This window comes from Camellia sinensis, chromosome 14 (genome assembly GCF_055761805.1).
Source record: "Camellia sinensis isolate YWXY chromosome 14, ASM5576180v1, whole genome shotgun sequence".
In the NCBI taxonomy this organism is placed as follows: domain Eukaryota; kingdom Viridiplantae; phylum Streptophyta; class Magnoliopsida; order Ericales; family Theaceae; genus Camellia; species Camellia sinensis.
In genome coordinates, this window is record NC_138974.1 from 146,668,256 (window position 1) to 146,685,755 (window position 17,500).

Below are 17,500 nucleotides of genomic sequence, written 5' to 3' on the forward strand. Positions count from 1 at the left end.
CATGCCATGCCACGGCCTCGGCCCGCATGCCTTGCCACGGCGTTGCCCAACATGCCATGCCACGGCCTCGGCCCGCATGCCATGCCATGCCACGGCCCGCATGTCTTGCCACGGCGTTGCCAAACATGCCATGCCACGGCCTCGGCCCGCATGCCATGCCCCGGCGTCGCCCAACATGCCATGCCACGGCCACGGCCCGCATGCCATGCCACGGCCTCGGCCCGCATGCCTTGCTGCGGCGTTGCCCAGCATGCCATGCCACGGCCTCGGCCCGCATGCCTTGCCACCGCGTTGCCCAGCATGCCATGCCACCGCGTTGCCCGGCGTGCCATGCCTTAGCCTTGGCCAACATGTCGAGGCACGGCCTCGGCCCGCATGCCTTGCTACGGCGTCGCCCAACATGCCATGCCACGGCCTCGGCCCGCATGCCATGCCAAGGCCTCGGCCCGCATGCCATGCCACGGCCTCGGCCCGCATGCCTTGCCACGGCGTTGCCTAACATGCCATGCCACGGCCTCGGCCCGCATGCCATGCCATGCCACGGCCCGCATGTCTTGCCACGGCGTTGCCAAACATGCCATGCCACGGCCTCGGCCCGCATGCCATGCCACGGCGTCGCCCAACATGCCATGCCACGGCCATGCCATGCCACGGCCTCGGCCCGCATGCCTTGCTACGGCGTTGCCCAATATGACATGCCACAGCCTCGGCCCGCATGCCTTGCCACCGCGTTGCCCAGCATGCCATGCCACCGCGTTGCCCGGCGTGCCATGCCTTAGCCTTGGCCAACATGTCGAGGCACGGCCTCGGCCCGCATGCCTTGCTACGGCGTCGCCCAACATGCCATGCCACGGCCTCGGCCCGCATGCCATGCCAAGGCCTCGGCCCGCATGCCATGCCACGGCCTCGGCCCGCATGACATGCCACGGCCTCGGCCCGCATGCCATGCCACGGCCTCGGCACGCATGCCTTGCCACGGCGTTGCCCAACATGCCATGCCACGGCATCGGCCCGCATGCCATGCCATGCCACGGCCCGCATGTCTTGCCACGGCGATGCCAAACAAGCCATGCCACGGCCTCGGCCCGCATGCCATGCCACGGCGTCGCCCAACATGCCATGCCACGGCCACGGCCCGCATGCCATGCCACGGCCTCGGCCCGCATGCCATGCCACGGCCTCGGCCCGCATGCCTTGCTACGGCGTTGCCCAACATGCCATGCCACGGCCTCGGCCCGCATGCCTTGCCACCGCGTTGCCCAGCATGCCATGCCACCGCGTTGCCCGGCGTGCCATGCCTTAGCCTTGGCCAACATGTCGAGCCACGGCCTCGGCCCGCATGCCTTGCTACGGCGTCGCCCAACATGCCATGCCACGGCCTCGGCCCGCATGCCATGCCACGGCCTCGGCCCGCATGACATGCCACGGCCTCGGCCCGCATGCCATGCCACGGCCTCGGCCCGCATGCCTTGCCACGGCGTTGCCCAACATGCCATGCCACGGCCTCGGCCCGCATGCCTTGCCACCGCGTTGCCCAGCATGCCATGCCACCGCGTTGCCCGGCGTGCCATGCCTTAGCCTTGGCCAACATGTCGAGCCACGGCCTCGGCCCGCATGCCATGCCTTGCCACGGCCCGCATGTCTTGCCACGGCGTTGCCAAACATGCCATGCCACGGCCTCGGCCCGCATGCCATGCCCCGGCGTCGCCCAACATGCCATGCCACGGCCACGGCCCGCATGCCATGCCACGGCCTCGGCCCGCATGCCTTGCCACGGCGTTGCCCAACATGCCATGCCACGGCCTCGGCCCGCATGCTTTGCCACCGCGTTGCCCAGCATGCCATGCCACCGCGTTGCCCGGCGTGCCATGCCTTAGCCTTGGCCAACATGTCGAGCCACGGCCTCGGCCCGCATGCCATGCCTTGCCACGGCCCGCATGTCTTGCCACGGCGTTGCCAAACATACCATGACACGGCCTCGGCCCGCATGCCATGCCACGGCCACGGCCCGCATGACATGCCACGGCCTCGGCCCGCATGCCTTGCTACGGCGTCGCCCAACATGCCATGCCACGGCCTCGGCCCGCATGCCATGCCACGGCCTCGGCCCGCATGCCTTGCTACGGCGTTGCCCAACATGCCATGCCACGGCCTAGGCCCGCATGCCTTGCCACCGCGTTGCCCGGCATGCCATGCCACCGCGTTGCCCGGCGTGCCATGCCTTAGCCTTGGCCAACATGTCGAGCCAAGGCCTCGGCCCGCATGCCATGCCACGGCCTCGGCCCGCATGCCATGCCACGGCCTCGGCCCGCATGACATGCCACGGCCTCGGCCCGCATGCCTTGCCACGGCGTTGCCCAACATGCCATGCCACGGCCTCGGCCCGCATGCCATGCCATGCCACGGCCCGCATGTCTTGCCACGGCGTTGCCAAACATGCCATGCCACGGCCTCGGCCCGCATGACATGCCACGGCCTCGGACCGCATGCCTTGCTACGGCGTCGCCCAACATGCCATGCCACGGCCTCGGCCCGCATGCCTTGCTACGACGTTGCCCAAGGTGCCATGCCACGGCCTCGGCCCGCATGCCATGCCATGCCACGGCCCGCATGTCTTGCCACGGCGTTGCCAAACATGCCATGCCACGGCCTCGGCCCGCATGCCTTGCGACGGCGTCGCCCAACATGCCATGCCACGGCCTCGGCCCGCATGCCGTGCCACGGCCTCGGCCCGCATGCCTTGCTACGACGTTGCCCAACATGCCATGCCACGGCCCCGGCCCGCATGCCTTGCTACGACGTCGCCCAACATGACATGGCACGGCCTCGGCCCGCATGCCTTGCTACGGCGTCGCCCAACATGCCATGCCACGGCCTCGGCCCGCAGGCCTTGCGACGGCGTCGCCCAACATGCCATGGCACGGCCTCGGCCCGCATGCCATGCCACGGCCTCGGCCCGCATGCCATGCCAAGGCCTCGGCCCGCATGCCTTGCCACGGCGTTGCCCAGCATGCCACGCCACCGCGTTGCCCAGCGGGCCATGCCATGGCCTTGGCCAACATGCCTTGCCACGGCCTCGGCCCGCATGCCATGCCACAGCGTTGCCCCGCATGCCAAGGACGGAATGCCAAGCCACGGCCTCGGCCCGCATGCCATGCCATGCCACGGCCTCGGCTCGCATGCCATGCCACGGGCTCGGCCGGCGTGCCATGCCACGGCCTCTGCCCGGAAGCCATGCCACGGGCTCGGCCCGCATGCCTTGCCAAGTCGTTGCCCAACATGCCATGCCACGGCCTCGGCCCGCATGGCTTGCGACTGCCTTGGCCAGCGTGCCTTGCCACGGCGTGCCATGCCTTATCCTTGGCCAACATGCCATGCCACTGCCTTGGCCAGCATGTCGTGCCACCGCTACGGCCAGCATGCCGTGCCGGTCCGTTGCCCAGCATGCCACGGCCGTGGCGGCATGGCAAGCCACGGCCTCGGCCAGCATGCCTTGCCACGGCCTCGGCCAGCATGCCATGGCACTGTCTTGGTCAGCATGCCATGCCATGGCACCGCCTTGTCCAGCACGCCGTGCCGCGGCGTTGGCCAGCATGCCTTGGCCGGCATGCCATGCCAATGCCTTGGGCCAACATGGCGTGCCACGGGCTGGGCCATGCCGGTCCGTTGCCCGGCATGCCACGGCCGTGGCGGCATGGCAAGCCACGGCCTCGGCCAGCATGCCATGCCACGGCCTCGCCCAGCATGCCATGGCACGGTCTTGGTCAGCATGCCATGCCATGGCACCGCTTTGTGCAGCGTTGGCCAGCATGCCTTGGCCGGCATGCCATGCCAATGCCTTGGGCCAACATGGCGTGCCACGGGCTGGGCGAGCATGGCATGCCACGGGCTGGGCGAGCATGCCACGCCGCGGCCTTGGCTAGCAGAGCAAGGCATGCCACAGCCTCGCCGAGCATGCCATGCCATGGCCAAGGCCAAGGCCAAGGCAGTGGGCAAGGCCAAGTCCCTGTGCAAGGCATGGCCAAGGCCAAGGCCAAGGCCAAGGCCGCGGGCAAAGGCCAAGGCCAAGGCAGTGGGCAAGGCCAAGTCCCTGTGCAAGGCATGGCCAAGGCCAAGGCCAAGGCCGCGGGCAAAGGCCAAGGCCAAGGCCAAGGCAGTGGGCAAGGCCAAGTCCCTGTGCAAGGCATGGCCAAGGCCAAGGCCAAGGCCGCGGGCAAAGGCCAAGGCCAAGGCCATGGCATGCCACCGCCTTGATCGATCTTTTTGAACATGATTCTTTTATAATCTTACCCAAACCGTGCAACACAATTAAAAATGCACTACAATCAATTCTAAATGTCATTCCCTATTTTTTTGCAATTTTTCTTGAGCTTTTCGAATTTTTAAAGCCCTTATTTGGCAAAAAAAATCAAAATAAAATAAAAAAAATGAAAAAAATAATTTAATAATTTCTATAATTACTAGTGAATCATCCTTTAATTATTGGAATTTTTCCATAATTTTTTGACCATTTTTATTAATTTTTATTATTTTTTAAGTATTAAAATCGAAATAAATTAAAATAAAATATTTTCGGTAAAAAAATATTTTTTTTAATTTTTTTTATGGTGTATTAAATTATTTCCTACAACTTTCATGTTGAAAGTTTTGGCAAAAAACCATTACTTTTTAAAAAAACCCCATTATGACTCCTCGAACATGCTTGATGTTTCCTCCTGCCAGATTGAAAAGGGCTTAACAGCCTATTATAAGGGGGGGGGCACCTCCCTTGCCCAGGGCCAGGCAGTGTCAGGTACGCCCCATGTTGGGCGCGGCCTGGGCTGCGGCCTTGGGTTATATGCACTGCGGCTCGACCGCGGCCTGGGCTGCGGCCTTGGGCGGCTCGGCCGCGGCCTTGGGCGGCCTGGACCGCGGCCTTGCGCGGCCTGGGCGCGGCCTTGGGCGGCTCGGGCGCGGCCTTGGGCGGCCTGGGCGCGGCCTTGCGCGGCCTGGGCGCGGCCTAGAGCAGCATGGCGTGGCATGCGCGCGGGCGTGGGCGGCCTGGCATGCGCGCGGCGTGGGCAGCACGGCATGGCATGCGCACGGCCTGGGCGGCCTGGCATGCAGCCGGGCTGGCATGCCCGCGGCGTGGGCAGCACGGCATGGCATGCGCACGGCCTGGGCAGCCTGGCATGCAGCCGGCCTGGGCAGCACGGCATGGCATGCGCACGGCCTGGGCGGCCTGGCATGCAGCCGGCCTGGCATGCCCGCAGCGTGGGCAGCACGGCATGGCATGCGCACGGCCTGGGCGGCCTGGCATGCAGCCGGCCTGGGCAGCACGGCCTGGCATGCGCACGGCCTGGGCGGCCTGGCATGCAGCCGGCCAGGGCAGCCTGGCCTGGCATGCCCGCGGCGTGGGCAGCGTGGCCTGTGCGAATACCGCGCGCGTGGTCTTTTTGACGACGGTGCGCGTGTTGCGCGCATGGTCGCGCACGCCTTTGCACGCCTTCGCACGCAACGCACGTCTAGTGATAACAACCGCAGCCAAGGCCAAGGCCAGCAGCATGGCATGCCACGGCCAAGGCAGGCCAGCCAAAGCCAGCAGCATGCCATGCCAAGGCCAAGGCCAGCAGCATGCCATGCCACGGCCAAGGCAGCCCAGCCAAAGCCAGCAGCATGCCATGCCATGGCCTAGGCCAGCAGCATGCCATGCCACGGCCAAGGCAGCCAAGCCAAACCCAGCAGCATGCCATGCCAAGGCCAAGGCCAGCAGCATGCGATGCCACGGCCAAGGCAGGCCAGCCAAAGCCAGCAGCATGCCATGCCAAGGCCAAGGCCAGCAGCATGCCATGCCACGGCCAAGGCAGGCCAGCCAAAGCCAGCAGCATGCCATGCCAAGCCAAGGCCAGCAGCATGCCATGCCAAGGCCAAGGCAGCCCAGCCAAAGCCAGCAGCATGCCATGCCAAGGCCAAGGCCAGCAGCATGCCATGCCACGGCCAAGGCAGCCCAGCCAAAGCCAGCAGCATGCCATGCCAAGGCCAAGGCCAGCAGCATGCCATGCCACGGCCAAGGCACGCCAGCCAAAGGCAGCAGCATGCCATGCCAAGGCCAAGGCCAGCAGCATGCCATGCCACGGCCAAGGCAGCCCAGCCAAAGCCAGCAGCATCCCATGCCAAGCCAAGGCCAGCAGCATGCCATGCCAAGGCCAAGGCAGCCCAGCCAAAGCCAGCAGCATGCCATGCCAAGCCAAGGCCAGCAGCATGCCATGCCAAGGCCAAGGCAGCCCAGCCAAAGCCAGCAGCATGCCATGCCAAGCCAAGGCCAGCAGCATGCCATGCCAAGGCCAAGGCAGCCCAGCCAAAGCCAGCAGCATGCCATGCCAGGCCAAGGCCAGCAGCATGCCATGCCAAGGCCAAGGCAGCCCAGCCAAAGCCAGCAGCATGCCATGCCAAGGCCAAGGCCAGCAGCATGCCATGCCACGGCCAAGGCAGCCCAGCCAAAGCCAGCAGCATGCCATGCCAAGCCAAGGCCAGCAGCATGCCATGCCAAGGCCAAGGCAGCCCAGCCAAAGCCAGCAAGCATGCCATGCCAAGGCCAAGCCCAGCAGCATGCCATGCCACGGCCAAGGCAGCCCAGCCAAAGCCAGCAGCATGCCATGCCAAGGCCAAGGCCAGCAGCATGCCATGCCACGGCCAAGGCAGCCCAGCCAAAGCCAGCAGCATGCCATGCCAAGGCCAAGGCCAGCAGCATGCCATGCCACGGCCAAGGCACGCCAGCCAAAGCCAGCAGCATGCCATGCCAAGGCCAAGGCCAGCAGCAAGCCATGCCACGGCCAAGGCAGGCCAGCCAAAGCCAGCAGCATGCCATGCCAAGCCAAGGCCAGCAGCATGCCATGCCAAGGCCAAGGCAGCCCAGCCAAAGCCAGCAGCATGCCATGCCAAGGCCAAGGCCAGCAGCATGCCATGCCACGGCCAAGGCAGGCCAGCCAAAGCCAGCAGCATGCCATGCCAAGCCAAGGCCAGCAGCATGCCATGCCAAGGCCAAGGCAGCCCAGCCAAAGCCAGCAGCATGCCATGCCAAGGCCAAGGCCAGCAGCATGCCATGCCACGGCCAAGGCAGGCCAGCCAAAGCCAGCAGCATGCCATGCCAAGCCAAGGCCAGCAGCATGCCATGCCAAGGCCAAGGCAGCCCAGCCAAAGCCAGCAGCATGCCATGCCAAGGCCAAGGCCAGCAGCATGCCATGCCACGGCCAAGGCAGCCCAGCCAAAGCCAGCAGCATGCCATGCCAAGCCAAGGCCAGCAGCATGCCATGCCAAGGCCAAGGCAGCCCAGCCAAAGCCAGCAAGCATGCCATGCCAAGGCCAAGCCCAGCAACATGCCATGCCACGGCCAAGGCAGCCCAGCCAAAGCCAGCAGCATGCCATGCCAAGGCCAAGGCCAGCAGCAAGCCATGCCACGGCCAAGGCAGGCCAGCCAAAGCCAGCAGCATGCCGTGCCACGGCCAAGGCAGGCCAGTCAAAGCCAGCAGCATGCCATGCCAAGCCAAGGCCAGCAGCATGCCATGCCAAGGCCAAGGCAGCCCAGCCAAAGCCAGCAGCATGCCATGCCAAGGCCAAGGCCAGCAGCATGCCATGCCACGGCCAAGGCAGCCCAGCCAAAGCCAGCAGCATGCCATGCCATGGCCTAGGCCAGCAGCATGCCATGCCATGGCCTAGGCCAGCAGCATGCCATGCCACGGCCAAGGCAGCCAAGCCAAAGCCAGCAGCATGCCATGCCAAGGCCAAGGCCAGCAGCATGCGATGCCAAGGCCAAGGCAGCCCAGCCAAAGCCAGCAGCATGCCATGCCAAGGCCAAGGCCAGCAGCAAGCCATGCCACGGCCAAGGCAGGCCAGCCAAAGCCAGCAGCATGCCATGCCACGCCAAGGCCAGCAGCATGCCATGCCACGGCCAAGGCAGGCCAGCCAAAGCCAGCAGCATGCCATGCCAAGCCAAGGCCAGCAGCATGCCATGCCAAGGCCAAGGCAGCCCAGCCAAAGCCAGCAGCATGCCATGCCAAGGCCAAGGCCAGCAGCATGCCATGCCACGGCCAAGGCAGCCCAGCCAAAGCCAGCAGCATGCCATGCCAAGGCCAAGGCCAGCAGCATGCCATGCCACGGCCAAGGCAGGCCAGCCAAAGCCAGCAGCATGCCATGCCAAGGCCAAGGCCAGCAGCATGCCATGCCACGGCCAAGGCAGCCCAGCCAAAGCCAGCAGCATGCCATGCCATGGCCTAGGCCAGCAGCATGCCATGCCACGGCCAAGGCAGCCAAGCCAAACCCAGCAGCATGCCATGCCAAGGCCAAGGCCAGCAGCATGCGATGCCACGGCCAAGGCAGGCCAGCCAAAGCCAGCAGCATGCCATGCCAAGGCCAAGGCCAGCAGCATGCCATGCCAAGGCCAAGGCCAGCAGCATGCCATGCCACGGCCAAGGCAGGCCAGCCAAAGCCAGCAGCATGCCATGCCAAGCCAAGGCCAGCAGCATGCCATGCCAAGGCCAAGGCAGCCCAGCCAAAGCCAGCAGCATGCCATGCCAAGGCCAAGGCCAGCAGCATGCCATGCCACGGCCAAGGCAGCCCAGCCAAAGCCAGCAGCATGCCATGCCAAGGCCAAGGCCGGCAGCATGCCATGCCACGGCCAAGGCACGCCAGCCAAAGCCAGCAGCATGCCATGCCAAGGCCAAGGCCAGCAGCATGCCATGCCACGGCCAAGGCAGGCCAGCCAAAGCCAGCAGCATGCCATGCCAAGCCAAGGCCAGCAGCATGCCATGCCAAGGCCAAGGCAGCCCAGCCAAAGCCAGCAGCATGCCATGCCAAGGCCAAGGCCAGCAGCATGCCATGCCACGGCCAAGGCAGCCCAGCCAAAGCCAGCAGCATGCCATGCCAAGCCAAGGCCAGCAGCATGCCATGCCAAGGCCAAGGCAGCCCAGCCAAAGCCAGCAAGCATGCCATGCCAAGGCCAAGCCCAGCAACATGCCATGCCACGGCCAAGGCAGCCCAGCCAAAGCCAGCAGCATGCCATGCCAAGGCCAAGGCCAGCAGCAAGCCATGCCACGGCCAAGGCAGGCCAGCCAAAGCCAGCAGCATGCCGTGCCACGGCCAAGGCAGGCCAGCCAAAGCCAGCAGCATGCCATGCCAAGCCAAGGCCAGCAGCATGCCATGCCAAGGCCAAGGCAGCCCAGCCAAAGCCAGCAGCATGCCATGCCAAGGCCAAGGCCAGCAGCATGCCATGCCACGGCCAAGGCAGCCCAGCCAAAGCCAGCAGCATGCCATGCCATGGCCTAGGCCAGCAGCATGCCATGCCATGGCCTAGGCCAGCAGCATGCCATGCCACGGCCAAGGCAGCCAAGCCAAAGCCAGCAGCATGCCATGCCAAGGCCAAGGCCAGCAGCATGCGATGCCATGGCCAAGGCAGCCCAGCCAAAGCCAGCAGCATGCCATGCCAAGGCCAAGGCCAGCAGCATGCCATGCCAAGGCCAAGGCAGCCCAGCCAAAGCCAGCAGCATGCCATGCCAAGGCCAAGGCCAGCAGCATGCCATGCCACGGCCAAGGCAGCCCAGCCAAAGCCAGCAGCATGCCATGCCAAGGCCAAGGCCGGCAGCATGCCATGCCACGGCCAAGGCACGCCAGCCAAAGCCAGCAGCATGCCATGCCAAGGCCAAGGCCAGCAGCATGCGATGCCATGGCCAAGGCAGCCCAGCCAAAGCCAGCAGCATGCCATGCCAAGCCAAGGCCAGCAGCATGCCATGCCAAGGCCAAGGCAGCCCAGCCAAAGCCAGCAGCATGCCATGCCAAGGCCAAGGCCAGTAGCATGCCATGCCACGGCCAAGGCAGCCCAGCCAAAGCCAGCAGCATGCCATGCCAAGGCCAAGGCCGGCAGCATGCCATGCCACGGCCAAGGCACGCCAGCCAAAGCCAGCAGCATGCCATGCCAAGGCCAAGGCCAGCAGCATGCCATGCCACGGCCAAGGCAGGCCAGCCAAAGCCAGCAGCATGCCATGCCAAGCCAAGGCCAGCAGCATGCCATGCCAAGGCCAAGGCAGCCCAGCCAAAGCCAGCAGCATGCCATGCCAAGGCCAAGGCCAGCAGCATGCCATGCCACGGCCAAGGCAGCCCAGCCAAAGCCAGCAGCATGCCATGCCAAGCCAAGGCCAGCAGCATGCCATGCCAAGGCCAAGGCAGCCCAGCCAAAGCCAGCAAGCATGCCATGCCAAGGCCAAGCCCAGCAACATGCCATGCCACGGCCAAGGCAGCCCAGCCAAAGCCAGCAGCATGCCATGCCAAGGCCAAGGCCAGCAGCAAGCCATGCCACGGCCAAGGCAGGCCAGCCAAAGCCAGCAGCATGCCGTGCCACGGCCAAGGCAGGCCAGCCAAAGCCAGCAGCATGCCATGCCAAGCCAAGGCCAGCAGCATGCCATGCCAAGGCCAAGGCAGCCCAGCCAAAGCCAGCAGCATGCCATGCCAAGGCCAAGGCCAGCAGCATGCCATGCCACGGCCAAGGCAGCCCAGCCAAAGCCAGCAGCATGCCATGCCATGGCCTAGGCCAGCAGCATGCCATGCCATGGCCTAGGCCAGCAGCATGCCATGCCACGGCCAAGGCAGCCAAGCCAAAGCCAGCAGCATGCCATGCCAAGGCCAAGGCCAGCAGCATGCGATGCCATGGCCAAGGCAGCCCAGCCAAAGCCAGCAGCATGCCATGCCAAGGCCAAGGCCAGCAGCAAGCCATGCCACGGCCAAGGCAGGCCAGCCAAAGCCAGCAGCATGCCATGCCACGCCAAGGCCAGCAGCATGCCATGCCACGCCAAGGCCAGCAGCATGCCATGCCACGGCCAAGGCAGGCCAGCCAAAGCCAGCAGCATGCCATGCCAAGCCAAGGCCAGCAGCATGCCATGCCAAGGCCAAGGCAGCCCAGCCAAAGCCAGCAGCATGCCATGCCAAGGCCAAGGCCAGCAGCATGCCATGCCACGGCCAAGGCAGCCCAGCCAAAGCCAGCAGCATGCCATGCCAAGGCCAAGGCCAGCAGCATGCCATGCCACGGCCAAGGCAGGCCAGCCAAAGCCAGCAGCATGCCATGCCAAGCCAAGGCCAGCAGCATGCCATGCCAAGGCCAAGGCAGGCCAGCCAAAGCCAGCAGCATGCCATGCCAAGCCAAGGCCAGCAGCATGCCATGCCAAGGCCAAGGCCAGCAGCATGCCATGCCACGGCCAAGGCAGCCCAGCCAAAGCCAGCAGCATGCCATGCCAAGGCCAAGGCCAGCAGCATGCCATGCCACGGCCAAGGCAGGCCAGCCAAAGCCAGCAGCATGCCATGCCAAGCCAAGGCCAGCAGCATGCCATGCCAAGGCCAAGGCAGCCCAGCCAAAGCCAGCAGCATGCCATGCCAAGGCCAAGGCCAGCAGCATGCCATGCCACAGCCAAGGCAGCCCAGCCAAAGCCAGCAGCATGCCATGCCAAGGCCAAGGCCAGCAGCATGCCATGCCACGGCCAAGGCAGGCCAGCCAAAGCCAGCAGCATGCCATGCCAAGCCAAGGCCAGCAGCATGCCATGCCAAGGCCAAGGCAGCCCAGCCAAAGCCAGCAGCATGCCATGCCAAGGCCAAGGCCAGCAGCATGCCATGCCACGGCCAAGGCAGCCCAGCCAAAGCCAGCAGCATGCCATGCCAAGCCAAGGCCAGCAGCATGCCATGCCAAGGCCAAGGCAGCCCAGCCAAAGCCAGCAGTATGCCATGCCAAGGCCAAGGCCAGCAGCATGCCATGCCACGGCCAAGGCAGCCCAGCCAAAGCCAGCAGCATGCCATGCCAAGGCCAAGGCCAGCAGCAAGCCATGCCACGGCCAAGGCAGGCCAGCCAAAGCCAGCAGCATGCCATGCCACGGCCAAGGCAGGCCAGCCAAAGCCAGCAGCATGCCATGCCAAGCCAAGGCCAGCAGCATGCCATGCCAAGGCCAAGGCAGCCCAGCCAAAGCCAGCAGCATGCCATGCCAAGGCCAAGGCCAGCAGCATGCCATGCCACAGCCAAGGCAGCCCAGCCAAAGCCAGCAGCATGCCATGCCAAGGCCAAGGCCAGCAGCATGCCATGCCACGGCCAAGGCAGGCCAGCCAAAGCCAGCAGCATGCCATGCCAAGCCAAGGCCAGCAGCATGCCATGCCAAGGCCAAGGCAGCCCAGCCAAAGCCAGCAGCATGCCATGCCAAGGCCAAGGCCAGCAGCATGCCATGCCACGGCCAAGGCAGCCCAGCCAAAGCCAGCAGCATGCCATGCCAAGGCCAAGGCCAGCAGCATGCCATGCCACGGCCAAGGCAGGCCAGCCAAAGCCAGCAGCATGCCATGCCAAGCCAAGGCCAGCAGCATGCCATGCCAAGGCCAAGGCAGCCCAGCCAAAGCCAGCAGCATGCCATGCCAAGGCCAAGGCCAGCAGCATGCCATGCCACGGCCAAGGCAGCCCAGCCAAAGCCAGCAGCATGCCATGCCAAGCCAAGGCCAGCAGCATGCCATGCCAAGGCCAAGGCAGCCCAGCCAAAGCCAGCAGCATGCCATGCCAAGGCCAAGGCCAGCAGCATGCCATGCCACGTCCAAGGCAGCCCAGCCAAAGCCAGCAGCATGCCATGCCAAGGCCAAGGCCAGCAGCAAGCCATGCCACGGCCAAGGCAGGCCAGCCAAAGCCAGCAGCATGCCATGCCAAGGCCAAGGCCAGCAGCATGCCATGCCACGGCCAAGGCAGGCCAGCCAAAGCCAGCAGCATGCCATGCCAAGCCAAGGCCAGCAGCATGCCATGCCAAGGCCAAGGCAGCCCAGCCAAAGCCAGCAGCATGCCATGCCAAGGCCAAGGCCAGCAGCATGCCATGCCACGGCCAAGGCAGCCCAGCCAAAGCCAGCAGCATGCCATGCCAAGGCCAAGGCCAGCAGCATGCCATGCCACGGCCAAGGCAGGCCAGCCAAAGCCAGCAGCATGCCATGCCAAGCCAAGTCCAGCAGCATGCCATGCCAAGGCCAAGGCTGCCCAGCCAAAGCCAGCAGCATGCCATGCCAAGGCCAAGGCCAGCAGCATGCCATGCCACGGCCAAGGCAGCCCAGCCAAAGCCAGCAGCATGCCATGCCAAGGCCAAGGCCAGCAGCATGCCATGCCACGGCCAAGGCACGCCAGCCAAAGCCAGCAGCATGCCATGCCAAGGCCAAGGCCAGCAGCAAGCCATGCCACGGCCAAGGCAGGCCAGCCAAAGCCAGCAGCATGCCATGCCAAGGCCAAGGCCTGCAGCATGCCATGCCACGGCCAAGGCAGGCCAGCCAAAGCCAGCAGCATGCCATGCCAAGCCAAGGCCAGCAGCATGCCATGCCAAGGCCAAGGCAGCCCAGCCAAAGCCAGCAGCATGCCATGCCAAGCCAAGGCCAGCAGCATGCCATGCCAAGGCCAAGGCAGCCCAGCCAAAGCCAGCAGCATGCCATGCCAGGCCAAGGCCAGCAGCATGCCATGCCAAGGCCAAGGCAGCCCAGCCAAAGCCAGCAGCATGCCATGCCAAGGCCAAGGCCAGCAGCATGCCATGCCACGGCCAAGGCAGCCCAGCCAAAGCCAGCAGCATGCCATGCCAAGCCAAGGCCAGCAGCATGCCATGCCAAGGCCAAGGCAGCCCAGCCAAAGCCAGCAAGCATGCCATGCCAAGGCCAAGCCCAGCAGCATGCCATGCCACGGCCAAGGCAGCCCAGCCAAAGCCAGCAGCATGCCATGCCAAGGCCAAGGCCAGCAGCAAGCCATGCCACGGCCAAGGCTGGCCAGCCAAAGCCAGCAGCATGCCATGCCCAGGCCAAGGCCAGCAGCATGCCATGCCACGGCCAAGGCAGCCCAGCCAAAGCCAGCAGCATGCCATGCCAAGGCCAAGGCCAGCAGCATGCCATGCCACGGCCAAGGCAGGCCAGCCAAAGCCAGCAGCATGCCATGCCAAGGCCAAGGCCAGCAGCATGCCATGCCACGGCCAAGGCAGCCCAGCCAAAGCCAGCAGCATGCCATGCCAAGCCAAGGCCAGCACTATGCCATGCCAAGGCCAAGGCAGCCCAGCCAAAGCCAGCAGCATGCCATGCCAAGGCCAAGGCCAGCAGCATGCCATGCCACGGCCAAGGCAGCCCAGCCAAAGCCAGCAGCATGCCATGCCAAGGCCAAGGCCAGCAGCATGCCATGCCACGGCCAAGGCAAGCCAGCCAAAGCCAGCAGCATGCCATGCCAAGGCCAAGGCCAGCAGCATGCCATGCCACGGCCAAGGCAGGCCAGCCAAAGCCAGCAGCATGCCATGCCAAGCCAAGGCCAGCAGCATGCCATGCCAAGGCCAAGGCAGCCCAGCCAAAGCCAGCAGCATGCCATGCCAAGGCCAAGGCCAGCAGCATGCCATGCCACGGCCAAGGCAGCCCAGCCAAGGCCAGCAGCATGCCATGCCAAGCCAAGGCCAGCAGCATGCCATGCCAAGGCCAAGGCAGCCCAGCCAAAGCCATCAAGCATGCCATGCCAAGGCCAAGCCCAGCAGCATGCCATGCCACGGCCAAGGCAGCCCAGCCAAAGCCAGCAGCATGCCATGCCAAGGCCAAGGCCAGCAGCATGCCATGCCACGGCCAAGGCAGGCCAGCCAAAGCCAGCAGCATGCCATGCCAAGGCCAAGGCCAGCAGCATGCCATGCCACGGCCAAGGCAGCCCAGCCAAAGCCAGCAGCATGCCATGCCAAGCCAAGGCCAGCAGCATGCCATGCCAAGGCCAAGGCAGCCCAGCCAAAGCCAGCAGCATGCCATGCCAAGGCCAAGGCCAGCAGCATGCCATGCCACGGCCAAGGCAGCCCAGCCAAAGCCAGCAGCATGCCATGCCAAGGCCAAGGCCAGCAGCATGCCATGCCACGGCCAAGGCAGCCCAGCCAAAGCCAGCAGCATGCCATGCCAAGGCCAAGGCCAGCAGCATGCCATGCCATGCCACGGCCAAGGCAGCCCAGCCAAAGCCACCAGCATGCCATGCCAAGGCCAAGGCCAGCAGCATGGCATGGCCCGGGGAAGGCAGCCCAGCCAAAGCCAGCAGCATGCCATGCCAAGGCCAAGGCCAGCAGCGTGCCATGCCAAGGCCAAGGCCAAGGCCAAGGCAGCCCATCCGAAGCCAGCAACATTCCATGCCAAGGCCAACGCTGCCCAGCCAAGGCCAGCGGCATGCCATGCCAAGGCCAAGCCCAGCCGCATGTCTTGCCACGGCCTTGTCCCGCAGCGTGGCGTGCCTTGGCCTTGGGCTAGAACATCGCATGCCACGCCCTTGGCAAGCAATCCTGTCCCTCGTGTAATTGCCATTTGGTTTGGCTTTGACTTGCGTATATGTTGCCCTGCGAAATGCATGTCCCTCGGGTAATAGCCGTTTGGTTGCCTTTGACTTGCGAACACGTTGCTAGTGCTTTCCCCAGTGGAAGCTTGTTGGGAAAAGTATGTCCCTCGGAAGTTGCCTGTTGCATTCGAGCTATCCGATGCTTGCTCGGTTTCTCTAAGAGTTTTTGTACGTTCGTTGGGCTTTTTAATTATTTATTTACTCATAAAAATTATAATAAAATAAATAAAAAATAAAAAAATAATTGAAAAAATTACTATAATTACTAGCGCCTCATCTTATAATTGTTGGAATTTTTCTAGAATTTTTTAAGTATTTTTAGTAATTTTTATTATTTTTTAAGTATTAAAATTGAAATAAATTAAAATAAAATATTCCGGTGGCCAAATATTTTTTTATAATTTTTTTTATGGTGTATTAAATTATTTCATACAACTTTCATGTTGAAAGTTTTGGCAAAAAACCATTACTTTTTAAAAAAACCCCATTATGACTCCTCAAACATGGTTGATGTTTCCTCCTGCCAGATTGAAAAGGGCTTAACAGGCTATTATAAGGGGGGGGCACCTCCCTTAAGGCTGGCCAGCATGGCCAGGCCACAGGCCACGCCTATGCCTAGGCGGGCGCTTGGCACATGCCATCGCTTGGCTTGTGGCATTGGCTTGTGGCATCGAAACTACATAGCCAAGCACGGGATGCGTCGAGTGGCGGCCCGCGGTGGTGGCGGTGGCACGTTGGCCTAGGCCAGCATGCCATGCCACAGCCTTGGCCAGCAACATGGCATGCCAAAGCCTTGGCCAGCAGCATGCCATGCCCTGGCCTTGGCAAGCATGCCATGCCACGGCCTTGGCCAGCAGCATGCCATGCCACGGCCTTGGCCAGCAGCATGCCATGCCCCGGCCTTCGCCAGCATGTCATGCCACGGCCTTGGCCAGCAGCATGCCATGCCACGGCCTTGGCCAGCAACATGGCATGCCAAAGCCTTGGCCAGCAGCACGCCATGCCCCGGCCTTGGCAAGCTTGTCATGCCACGGCCATGGCCAGCAGCGTGCCATGCCCCGGCCTTGGCCAGCAGCGTGCCATGCCACGACCTTGGCCAGCAGCTTGCCATGCCCCGGCCTTGGCCAGCATGCCAGGCCACGGCCTTGGCCAGCAGCATGCCATGCCACGGCCTTGGCCAGCAACATGGCATGCCAAAGCCTTGGCCAGCAGCATGCCCTGCCCCGGCCTTGGCCGGCAGCATGCCATGCCGCGGCCTTGGCCGGCAGCATGGCAAGCCCAAGCCTTGGTCAGCAGCAGCATGCCATGCCAACGCCTTGGCCAGCAGCATGCCTTGCCATGGCCTCGTCCAGCAGCATGGCATGCCACGCCACGGCCTCGGCCATCAGCATGCCTTGCCACGGCCTCGGCCATCAGCATGCCTTGCCACGGCCTCGGCCAGCAGCATGGCATGCCCCGGCCTTGGCCAGCAGCATGTCATGCCACGGCCTTGGCAAGCATGCCATGTCCCTCGGGTAATTGTACAAGTTGCCTTGCGAAATGCATGTCCCTCGGTTAAATTGCCATTTGGTTGGCTTTGGCGTGCGAACGAGTTGCCTGTGCTTTCCTTGTGGAAGCTTGTTGCGAGAAGTATGTCCCTCGAAAGTTGCCTGTTGCGTTTGTTATTCGCATTCGCGCTAACCGGTGCTTGCTCGGCCTCTCTAAATGTTTTCGCGCGTTCGTCGGGCTTCTTAGTCCTTCGGGGGGTGATTCGTTTTGGGGGGCTGGTGCACAGTGTACGTCGTGGCGCGTGAGTTGTGTTTGGTTTGTGCGAGTTGGAGGGATCCCTGCCTGTGCAGCGAACTCCACTGGTGCATTCCTCCATGTCCCTCGGGTGATGCCTTTAGGTTGTCTTCGACTCGCCTTCGGGTTGCCTGCGCTTCCCTAGTGGAAGGTGCCTTGCGAAAAGCCTGTCCCTCGGGTAATTGCCATTTGGTTGGCTTTGACGTTCGAACGAGTTGCCTGTGCTTTCCTAGTGGAAGCTTGTTGCGAAAAGTATGTCCCTCGGAAGTTTCCTGTTGCGCTTGTTATTTGCGTTCGCGCTAACCGGTGCTTGCTCGGCCTCTCTAAATGTTTTCGCACGTTCGTCGGGCTTCTTGGTCCTTCGGGGGG